The 12,180-nt window shown below is 35.8% G+C and overlaps 1 long non-coding RNA gene across 1 annotated transcript; it reads left to right on the forward strand.

Moving 5' to 3' along the window:
• Positions 1-48: 48 nt before the first annotated feature.
• Positions 49-7,865, forward strand: LOC116585632. Its single transcript, XR_004283735.1, has 3 exons — positions 49-91; positions 2,810-2,875; positions 7,821-7,865. It is a non-coding gene; the product is annotated as an uncharacterized LOC116585632 (long non-coding RNA).
• The last annotated feature ends 4,315 nt before the right edge of the window (positions 7,866-12,180 follow it).

Below are 12,180 nucleotides of genomic sequence, written 5' to 3' on the forward strand. Positions count from 1 at the left end.
GGTGGAGGTAGGCCCGAGGGGGCGGGGCCTGGGGAGCCGGGAATCTCAACCGCCCCCAGCACGGAAGTTTGAACCGATGCTGCTACCTCAGGTGGGTCGTAACCTCTGACATCTTTCCTTTGACACAACCACCACAACTCAACTGTCAGCCATGACCTCTGGTTCCTACATCTTCCGCAAATTCTGTTGATCCTGAAGACTTACAGCACAACTATGGCCACAGCTTCTGATGCCCCCCTCTCCGTAACTGTTCTAGTTCCCTGAACACCCACTTGCCATGCACAATCTGCCATAATCTTTGACTCCTTCATGCCAGCGGCTTGCTGTTCTTGACCCCTGACTCCCAGAGTCCAACTTCCATTTTCTTTTTAACTTTATTTGGCTTGAAATTGAAATGACAGTGTCTACATGGTGTTAAGTTGTAAAATTCTAGCTCGCCTATTACTACTTCTTACCTATATTTCATTTAATATGAATTTTATTTTACACCAAATGATTCTATTGGAATGAGGATTTATTTGAACAAAAGTAAGTCAAAGTTATTCCTTTCTGGTCCTCTTCATTTCTTCTTGAAGATTGACCCTTCAAGTTGGAGGCATTGTACTTCAGTGTGAAAAATTACTTTAATACTAATTATAGTTTAGGTTTACCAGTGACAAAGTCAGCCTTTGTTAACATGAATACAACTTTATACCTATATCTTTTATAAGGATAGTTTTGCTAGGTATAGAATTCCATTTTGTCTTTTAAAAAAATGTTCTCAGCATTAAAAAAAAAAAAGTGTCTTTTCCCTTGATTTCTGGTTGTCATTGTTTCTGTTGTGAAGTTAGCCATGAGTCTGACTATTGGTCCTTTGAAGGTTATACATCTCCTCCCACCCCTGGCTGGCTTAAATTGTTTCTTTTCTTTCTTTTTGTCTTCAGTAGTTTGAGTGTGATGTAACTCTGTGTGTGTGTGTGTGTGTGTGTGTGTGTGTGTGTGTGTGTTATCCTGCTTGGGATTCCTAAGGCTTCTTGAATATGAAATCTGATATTTTTATCAGTTTTTGAAAATTATCTGTATTTCTGTTCCTTTCTCTCTCTTCTCTTTCTGGAACTCCAGTTATATCTACATTAGATCTTTTTAAGTATTCCATATGTCTCTTACACTCTTTTCTATATTTTTTGTCTTTTTTTTCTCGTTGTGTTTTAATCCGCATGTTTTTTTACTGACCTGTCACCCAGTCAGTAGAAACTCTGTTCTGCTGTGTCTTAGTGCTGCTACACAACCCCTCTATCGGAATCTTAATTTTAGTTATAATATTTCCAGGTCCAGAATTTTCATTTGCATTTTCCCTTTCCATTCTTTTAACAGATTCTAAGGCTCTGGTGGAATTGTTTATCTTTCTTTCCTCTATTTTCTTGAACATTTTAATCATATAATTTAAAGCACCTATCAGATAACTCCAATATCTGAATCACCTATGAGCCCTTCCAGCTTTCGGCATTTGGTCCTATTTTTTAAGCATGCCTTATAATTTCTTACTAAATGTCAGACAGTGTAATAGAAAAATTGTAGAGACTGTGGATGATACCAGCTTTCTCCAAAGAGGATTAAGTTTTCTTATTGTAGTAGGCAGACAGAATACAAGTGAATCACCTTAATCTGATTGGGACTTGGTCTTAGGCTTTTAAATTCAAGTTTATTTCAGGTTTGCCCTTATTCCTAGGTCATGGTTCTTAATAAATCTTAATAGATCTTGAAAGCCTAAATATTTTCCAAGACCCCTCTGCCTTGTGGGCCTTGAACTCTAATCCCCATTTCCCCAATTCTGTGAAACTGCTAAAATCTCTGTTTACCTCTTCAGGTGCTGTTCTGCTCAGTCCCTTAAAGTCTCTTCCTGTGCATGTACGTCTTAAAAATTTACTGGTGATTTAAAGGGAATTTATACACAGATTTTGGAGCTCACATCTCTGTGATTTTCTTCTCTCTAGAATTGTGTCCTTCACATCCTAGCTGCATTTGTTCCTAAACTCCCATCTCTGCTCCTAGCCTACTGAGAATGCTACTATCTATTTAGCTCAGTTACCCCTGTGGTAATTCAAAATGCCCCATGGGTGGGAACAGACCTGAATGTGGACCTTGCCCTCAGTGCTTTCGTGCTCTCCAGAGTTAAGCCAATCAAGTCTTGTCTTTATAGGTTCTTCCCTCGAGCCTTCTAGCAATTGTTATGTGTGTGTGCCATTAATATACATTAAATTATCAAATTTATATCTATTATGTATGTAATATATTAACATATTTGTTAAAAGTGTGTATCTCTGTGTGTGTTTGTCCTGTTTTTATAATTGATTTAAGGGGGAGGTCTAATTCAACATAAACTACTCCATTATGATCAGACTGTTTGCATCTCCCATTCTTCGTCCTTGATTTACATAGCTTATCCCGAGCACATGAATCCTTGTCCCCATAACCCAACTCCTAAACTTGAAAATGTTCAATTTCCTCATTCTGCCATTTATGATTCCTATATCCCAAAGTTTTTGATTCCTATATTCTAACTTCTATGTCCATGCTTTAAGACTTTTAATATCCAGTCTCATTTGTGACTCTTAATCCCTAACACCAGTGTTGATTTCTGCCATCCCTATTGTATCTGCCACACAATACTCTGTTATTTTAACTGCCTATTGTCTAACTTCTGAATCCCAGTCCACATTTTAAAGTTATTGTTTTAAAGTAGCATTTCTATTACCTCAAAAATTAAGCCATTACAAGAGGAACAATTTCTTGAGATTTGATCATTCGGCTTTTTCTTTCCCCATACCAGACTATCCTTGGCACAAATATAAGGTTGTGATAAGAACAGCAGCTGACTATTCTGTGGATTTACAAGGTAACTCAGAAAAGGAAAAACCAATTCTTTTTTCCCTTTAAATTTGAGTGACTACTAAAGATTTCAGTTTATAATGAACTCTCCCTTCCATGATTTTCTAACAAGATATGCATACAACTCCATATCTTTTTTGTCAATTAATAAAATTTAAGATAGAATTGTGTCCCTGCAGCTATTAAAACTATCACAAGGGGCTCCTGGGTGGTCCAGTCAGTTAAGCAACTGTCTTTGGCTCAGGTCATGATCTCAGGATAGAACCCTGAATCAGGTTCTCTGCTCAGCAGGGAGTCTGCTTCTCCCTCTCCCTGCACCTACTCTATCTCCCTCTCTCTCTCTCTCTCAAATAAATAAATAAAATCTTTAAAAAAGAATTTTTTTTTAAACTGGTACAAAAGATGCTCCAGGATGTCAAATAATTCATTTCTATCACAAAACTCAATTAAAGGAGGTACATTTAGGGCTCTTAGGAATTAAAATATCTTCTTCTATGTCAACTAGCCTTCTAAAAAAGACAAATGGATATTTGATCTTTGTATCTTTTCAGGAAATTCAATTAACGTTTGTAATTCTGGTACCTTGGGAAATTCACCTAACGTCTTTTGAGTTTTGATTTGTTATTTATTGTTTCTATAACAGGGCTTATGTGGGCCTGAACTGTGGGGCTGAACTGTGGGACTGAACTGTGGGACTGAAACTTCAAAATAGCAACTAACTAACCAAACACCACCACCAACAACAACAACAATAACAACAAAAACAAAACAATACAAAACCTTTCAAAATAGCCAACTAAAATTTTTTTTTTAAGATTTTATTTATTTATTTGACAGAGAGATGAAGAAAGCCAGAGAGTACAAGTTGGGGGGAGGGCAGAGGGAGAAGGAGAAGCAGGCTTCCTGCTGAGCAGGGAGCCCTATGCAGGGCTCTATCGCAGGGCCCTCCTGGGATCATGACCTGAGCCAAAGTCAGATGCTTAACCAGTTGAGCCACCCAGGCGCCCCTCCAACTAAAATTCTTACATTATCAAAACGTAAAATATAAAACCTATGGTCAATCATTTAATTTAGTAGCAATATAAGCAAAAACAGGAAACATTAGTGCACACCTTCATTAATTTGCTCTACAAAGTATAATTTTATTAAATACACTTAATAAGATTACTTAATACCTCAGTAAGTTTTGGAAACCAGCAGAAGGCAGGCAAATGGGAGAAACAAGAGAAAAATGCGTCCAAAAAATTCAAATTTATATAAAACCCCTCCAACACACAACAGCTGTCTAAAATGTGTTTATTTGTGTATATTTCTTTCATATTGGTTAGTTTCAACTTTTCTATTTTATCAAGACATTAACCTTAAACTCTGTTTATTTAAATATCCAGTGTGAAACCAGAGTAACAAAATTTCTTCTCCTCTGGTGGTATAAGTAGGAGTTATTTTGCTGTCTTTATTATTATACATATACCAAAAACTGTACACACTTTAATTTATTTTACACTTTTTTTTAAAGATTTTATTTATTTTTTCAACAGAGAGAGATCACAAGTAGGCAGAGAGGCAGGTGGAGAGAGAGAGGAGGAAGCAGGCTCCCCACCAAGGAGAGAGCTCGATGCAGGGCTTGATCCCAGGACCTTGGGATCATGACCTGAGCCTCAGGCAGAGACTTTGCCCTCTGAGCCACCCGAGGGCCCCTTATTTTTCACTTTTACACTTTTAATGTAATGGCAGTAACAAAAGTATACTGCTATGTATTAATAATGCTATTTTGACAAATAAAAACTAACATTTTTCATTTATATATATAAATGTGTATATATATATATATAACTTGCTTATTAATTCTTCCACATAATAATAAAGCATTGATTACCTCAGGAAGATAATAATATTATATTAACTATGTATCCTTAACATTATCTCTAAGCACCCTCATAATAAAATGTCACTGACATGTAGTGCTATTGGATAAAGTAGTATACACATTCTGAAAAGCGATTTGTAATATGTACCAAGAATCTTGAAAATATCTATCATCTTCACCCAACTTCAAGAAAGTGATTCTAAGAAAATAACTGCCAAAAAAAAGTTTTATATGTGAAGGTATTTGTTAAAGCATAATTTATAATGGGGGAAAGCTGGAAAGGTTAAGTAAATTATGGTACAACATATGGCAGAATCCTATACAGACATTAAGGATGTATTTATAGAGTTTTGTAGAACTGTGGAAAATGCTATGTTAAGAAGTTAAGTATAAAAGGCAAAATGGGGTGCCTGGGTGGCTCAGTGGGTTAAGCCGCTGCCTTCGGCTCAGGTCGTGATCTCAGGGTCCTGGGATCAAGTCCCACATCGGGCTCTCTGCTCAGCAGGGAGCCTGTTTCCTCCTCTCTCTCTCTGCCTGCCTCTCTGCCTACTTGTGATCTCTCTCTGTCAAATAAATAAATAAAATCTTAAAAAAAAAAAAAAAGGCAAAATGGAACCGTACACCATTCAAATGAAATGAAAAAAGGCATAGAAAAAAATGGAACAGAATGCGAACAAATGTTAACTCTTAATGAGTCGTGGAATTAACAGGTGATTTTTTTTCTTCTTCATGTTTCATTTTCAAGATTTTCTAAAATATACATTATTCATTTTTATAATCCGAGAAAAACTTGTGATATAATAAAAAATCAGACCTAAATAGATTACTGTTAATGCTCACTAAAGAAGCACTTTTTTAAAAAGTGCTGGTGGAAGCCACATATATATGGGTAAAGGACATTTGGAAAAGGTGAGTTTGACCAGACAGGCTCTATTGCTACAAATCTTTTTTGATATAAGGGAAACTCTGTGTGTGTGTGTGTGTGTGTGTGTGTGTGTGTGTAATTTTTTAAAATAATGCAGTCTTAAATTGAAACGGAGAGTATAAAATGTGTAAATTATAGGAGAATAGGATAAGAAAAAAGAGCTGTCACTGGCCATAGCCCATTTTATGCACATAGCTACTTCTTAAAAATAAGCATTTCCCCATTTCTAGCACTTTCTTCAAAAACATTTCTATAAAATACATTTAGTCCTTCTCCGTGAAAGCAATACTCTTTAATTATTTTTAGGGTGAAACTAATTTGGACTAAGATATAAAATTAGATCCCTCACATACTAATATTACTTTGAGTAGGCAAGAGCTAAACCATTTCTTAAAACCTAAGTCCTTTCCTTAAGGGTCAACATTTTCCTTTCACCAAGACTTATGTTTTAAATTTACCGTGAGGATACACAGCTGACCAGGCAAATCTCTTATTAAAAAAAAAAAAAAAAATGAAAGAGCTTAAGAATAGCTCAAGGAAAACCAAGCCATCACCTTTTCTTTCTCCTTTCTTCTGCCTCATATCTCCCCTGCCCCAACACACATTCAAAACCAGCCCCAAGGTTAGGTTATGCCATACTTAGGAGCTTAGGGAAGATCAGTCAATACTGATGCCCACATTTAGTCCTTTTCAATTGTAGCAACTTATTTTTAAGAGTATTTCTATTATTTTCTCCTGATTATAAAAGAAATCCATGATTTTTATATAAAATCTAGTGGTACAGAATTATACAAAATCAAAAAGTGAAAGTTGCCAAGAGTGGTAGCTGCTCAAAACTAATCCATCTTGATTTAATGTGTCCTTCCAAGCCTCTGTCTCTGCACATAAATATGTGGGCAAACTTTTTTTTTTTTTTCATACAAATGAGATCATGCTATAATCCTGTTTTACACCTTGATTTTTACACCTTGATTTTTACACCTTGATGTATTTTAGGTATCTTTCATGTCAGTATCATAGATCCATGTCATTTCTTTTCAAGAACTCCTTAATATTTCACTGTTGTATATCATATAATCATTTATTTAATCAGTCCTCTACTGAAGGAAATTTGTGTTTGTCTACTCTTTTTCACTATTAAAAATAAAACATATATAACAGCAATAATTTTAGTTCATTAAATGAACTATTAGAATTCTCTATAACTAGAAAAAGTAGAAAAGACAAAAATTTGTCCCTCAGATATATAAAATACTGCTCCTAAAAACACTTTTCCAGGTTGACTTATATATACATTGACCATATAGTTTATTTTTCACCTAGAGTAATTTTGAAAGTATTAATGCATGCTCTGGGATAGTCCTAAAGCCATCTAACAGAGTGGAGCACAGTCCACACCAGTTGTTGCAAAAGAAGATTGGTGGAGTCTCTGTGGGACAAGAAACGTGAAAAGAGCTTCTGTGTAGGAGGGCTGGTTGACAAGGGTATCAGATCCTGAATGGGATGAGGAGAGTGACTATGCATGAGAGTGATCTGGTTCTTCTTGGGGTGTCAGAGACAGCAGGGGAAGAAGACATCTATGCAGAGTTTTAGCCCATTGTAGAGATTTGGAGCCCCAGTGGCATGAAGAGGGTATCCATGCATTGAAGAGGGGGACGGTGCAGGACTTTAGAGCTTAACAGATCTGAGAAAGACATCTGTGCAGCGACGTGGGTGAGGGAAGCTAGGTGTGGGGATACAGAGCCTGAGCAAGGTGAGGAGGGTTTTCATGTACAGTGGTACCCTGATAAAGGGTATCAGAGCCCAAGTAGGGGTAAAAAGATAACCACCCCAGGGCAGAGTTAGAAGTGGAGTTGGGAAACTGGTTACATACTAGGAAGTTGATAAAATAAATAAATATATTAAGAATAATGGAAACCAAATTTCTCACTGTAGGAGAAGGGCTTTGCAAATATGGAAAGGGGGATAACTACAATAAACTCTGTGGTGTTGGATTGGAAATATCACTAGAGATAAATACAGAAATAAATGTAGGTGTGTGTGTATGTATGTGTGCATGTATATCTCTACTGAGAATGCCTGAGGTCAGCAAGACTGAAATAATAATGAGCACACCTAACATTCAGGACTTGGCTTCTAAATACTATTTTCTACTCACAGGAACCAGGACTCCTTGGAAAAATGGCTGATTCCACATCAAGGCATGTAAGTACAAGATAAATCTGGAACATCTTGAGGTGTAAGAAAGTAAGGAAATCCTCAAAGAATGAAGGGGATATGTCAAAAGGACATGGAGAAAACTTGAAGGGGCTTCCACTTGCCAAATCTAGAACAATTCAGGCATCAAAACAAATAATGATTATAATAGATTAAAACTCACTGAATAAAATAAGAAACCTAAATAATATACTAGAATTAGTACATATTAATAGAAGTGAATAAATGAATAAATTGGAAGTTTACATAGTCTCACAGCAGTTCCTCACAAAATACTAATTAATAACAAGGTTAAAAAAAAATAACTTTTTGGCCCAGAAGTCTGTCATCTGCCAACTTTAATTGAATGATTAATGCAGGTAACATTAATAATGGGACAAATCTAAATCATGTGCCATTTAACACAATGCAATAGGAAGAACACAATACTATCTCTGTAATAGCCTTGCAAAAGGTGCATACCCTGACTCTAACTGTGAGGAAGCATTGGACAAACTCAAATGTAGAGACATTCTACAAGACAACTGGTCTGTAATCTCCACAAGTGCCTACATGATGAAAGATCTCTCAATAACCTCGTTAAGTTTATTCTTAAGTATTGCATTCTGTTTGATGCTACTGTAAATGGGATTGCTTTCTTAACTTTTTTTTCCTGATAGCTTGTTGTTAGTGTATAGGAATAAAACTGATTTTTGTGTATTGATTTTGAACCCTGAAACTTTACTGAATTCATTTATTAATTCTAACATTTTTTTTGGTAGAGAGTTAAGGGTTTTCTATATATAACATGTCATCTGTAAATAGAGACAGTTTTACTTTTTCCTTTCTGATTTAGATGCCTTTATTTTCTCTTTCTTGCCTAATGGCTGTGGCTACAACTTCTAGTACTATGTTAGAGGAAAAGTGGTGAAAATGGCCATCCTTGTCTAATTCCTGATCTTAGAAGAAAAGCTTTCAGCTTTCCACCATTGAGCATGATGTTAGATATAGGCTTGTCATATATAGCCTTTATTATGCTGAGGTACATCTTGTCTATCCCTAGTTTGTGGAGTTTTCTATCATGAAAATTTTTTGTCGGATGCTTTTTCCTGTATCTATTGAGGTGATCGTATAATTTCTGTCCTTCATTTTGTTACTGTACTGTATCACATTTATTGATTTGCATATATTAAACCATCTTGCCTTCCTGGAATAAATCCCACTTGGTCATAGTGTATGATTCTTGTAATGTATTATTGAATTCAGATTGTTGATATTTTGTTGAGAATATTTGCATCTATGTTAATCAGGGATATTGGCCTGTAATTTTCCTTTCTTATAGCATCTTTGTCTGGCTTTAGTATCAGGGTGATACTCATAAAAGGACTTTGGAAGCATTCCCTCCTCTTCTAGTTTTTGGAAGAGTTTGTGACGGATTGGCATTAATTCTTCTTTAACGTTTGTCAGAATCTGTCAGTGAAATCACCTGGTCCTGGACTTTTCTTTGTTGGGGGGTTTTTGATTAATGACTCAATCTCTTTACTACTGATTAGTCTATTCAGATTTTCTGTTTCTTCATGATTCATTCATGGCAGGCTGTAAGTTTCTAGGATTTTAGCCTTTTCTTAAAGATTATCTAATTTATTGATGTACAATTGTGCATAGTAGTTTCTTCTGATCCTTTTTATTTCTATGCTATCGGTTGTAATGTCTTCTCTTTTATTTCTGATTTTATTTATTTGAGCCTTCTCTTTTTTTCTTAGCTAGTTAAGCTGAAGATTTGTCAATTTTGCTTATATTTTCAAAAAACCACCTCTCAGTTTCATTAATATTTTCTGTTGTCTTTTTAGTTTCCATTTATTTCTCCTCTTTGTTACTTCCGCCTTTCTTTTTTTTTTTTTAAGATTTTATTTATTTGACATAGAGAAATCACAAGTAGGCAGAGAGGCAGGCAGAGAGAGAGAGGAGGAAGCAGGCTCCCTGCCAAGCAGAGAGCCTGATGTGGACTCCATCCCAGGACCCTGAGATCATGACCTGAGCTGAAGGCAGAGGCTTAACCCACTGAGCCATTCAGGCGCCCCTACTTCCTCCTTTCTACTAACTTTGGGCTTAGTTTTTTCTTTTTTTCTGTTCTTTGAAATGTAAAATTATATTTTTTATTTGAAATCTTTTTTTTATTTTTTTTATTTGAAATCTTTCTTTTTTTCATCATATAGGCATTTATGGCTATAATCATCCACATTAGAAGTCTTTTTGCTGCCCATAAGTTTTGGTATGTTGTGTTTCCATTTTCATTTGTCTCAAAATGTTTTTAAATTTTTTTTTCATTTCTTCTTTGACCCATTGGTTGTTCAGGAGCATGTTGTTTAATCTCCATGTATTTGGAAATTTTCCAGTCTTATTCTTATAATTAATTTTTAGTTTCATTGTATCATGGTCAGAAAAGGTGCTTGATATGATTTCAGTCTTCTCAAATTCATTAAGACTTGTTTTGTGTTCTACATGTGCTTGAGAAGAATGTGTATTCTGCTGCTGTTGGATGGAATGTTCCATACATACCTGTTAAGTCCATCTGGTCTAACATGTAGTTTAAGTCCTATATTTCTGTATGGATTTTCTCCCTGGATGATCTATTCATTGCTGTAAGTGGGGTGTACAAGTCCCCTACTATTACTGTAATGCTATTTCATCCAGAATAATTCTTTACAGACAAATTCCAATCTATAAACATATAATTAATGCTATGTAACCCCTAATAAAGAATTGATTTAGGCAATAATCTTCATTTGGTTGAAGATTATTTTTTGAATGATGATGGAGAAATTTGTCACAGTGAGATCAGGCTTTTACCTCCTTAAACAACTGACCAATATTAGCATGACTGAAAGTAGGACAATCAGACCTGGTATGCTTCTGTTGTGATGCAAGAGGATGTCCACAACACCCCCATGAAGGGCACTTGCCCAAAATACTGAACCTAACTCTAAATAAGTATCAGAGAAAACATCAACTAATAGGAAGTATGGGGGAACAGAAAAATAAGTTAAGTGTCTATCACCACTCCTAAGGGAGTCCACAGACAAATCCAGAACTTGTAGTATTTTATGTAAACAGATCACCTGATTTTTGCAATAAGCCAATGACCTAAAAAAAAGTAAGGATGCGTGAGGGCACTTTTCTAGCTTAAAGAGATTTGAGAAACCAAATAACCAACTGTGATGTAAAGACTGTGTTTGGAGCTTGATTTATTTATTTTTTTTTTAAGATTTTATTTATTTATTTGAGAGAAAGAGAGAAAAAGAGTGCAAGTGAGAGAGCACAAGCAGAGGAAAGGAAGAAGTGGGCTGGGCTTTGGGCTTAGTTTGTTCTTTTTTTAGATCTTTGAAATGTAAAAGTGAAATGTAAAATTAAGTTGTTTACTTGAGACCAAGCGGAGAGCCTGAGGCAAGGATCTATCCCAGATCACAGAATGCTGGGATCTTGACCTGAGCCAAAGGCAAATGTTTAACCAACTAAGCCACTCAGGTGACCCTGGAGCCTAATTTTTAAAAACTGACTATAAAAGGACATTTTTTAGACAATTGGGGAAATGTGAAAATTATGGACTGGGTGGTAGATGATGCCAAAGAAATACTATTAAGCTTTTTAGTTATGATAAAGGAATTGTGATTGTGTATGAAAGTGTCATATATTCTATAGACCTATACTGAGGGATGGAAGGTGAAAGAATATGAAATCTGGGGATAGCGTTTAGATATTTTGGCAAAGAAAAAAGCAAAATAAAAAAGAATTGGACAAGTCAATGTAGCAAAATGTTGGTAATAACTGAATCTGAGTAATGTGCTTTCTTATACTGTTCTCTCTACTTTTGATGATGCTAGAAAATTCTTTTTTTTTTTTTTAAAGATTTTATTTATTTATTTGACACAGATCACAAGTAGGCAGAGAGGCAGGCAGAGAGAGAGGAGGAAGCAGGCTCCCTGCTGAGCAGAGAGCCCGATGTGGGGCTGGATCCCAGGACCCGGGGATCATGACCTGAGCCGAAGGGAGAGGCTTTAACCCACTGAGCCACCCAGACGCCCCTAGAAAATTCTTATAATAAAATAAGTAACCCTAAATTCTTATAATAGAATAAAAACCCTTCAATGGCTTTATGGCTTACTGTGAAAAACCCCAACTCTGTATTATGAATATAGGGTCCTCTTACCTAGCCCAATCCTTCTTTTCCAGATTAATTGATTATTACTCCTGTTCAGGCCCTCTGCAGAGTTGGAGTGAATGATCTGCAGGACATTATTCTCCTCACTGCTTTGCATACACTGTT

The sequence above is a fragment of the Mustela erminea genome, chromosome 3, assembly GCF_009829155.1.
Source record: "Mustela erminea isolate mMusErm1 chromosome 3, mMusErm1.Pri, whole genome shotgun sequence".
In the NCBI taxonomy this organism is placed as follows: domain Eukaryota; kingdom Metazoa; phylum Chordata; class Mammalia; order Carnivora; family Mustelidae; genus Mustela; species Mustela erminea.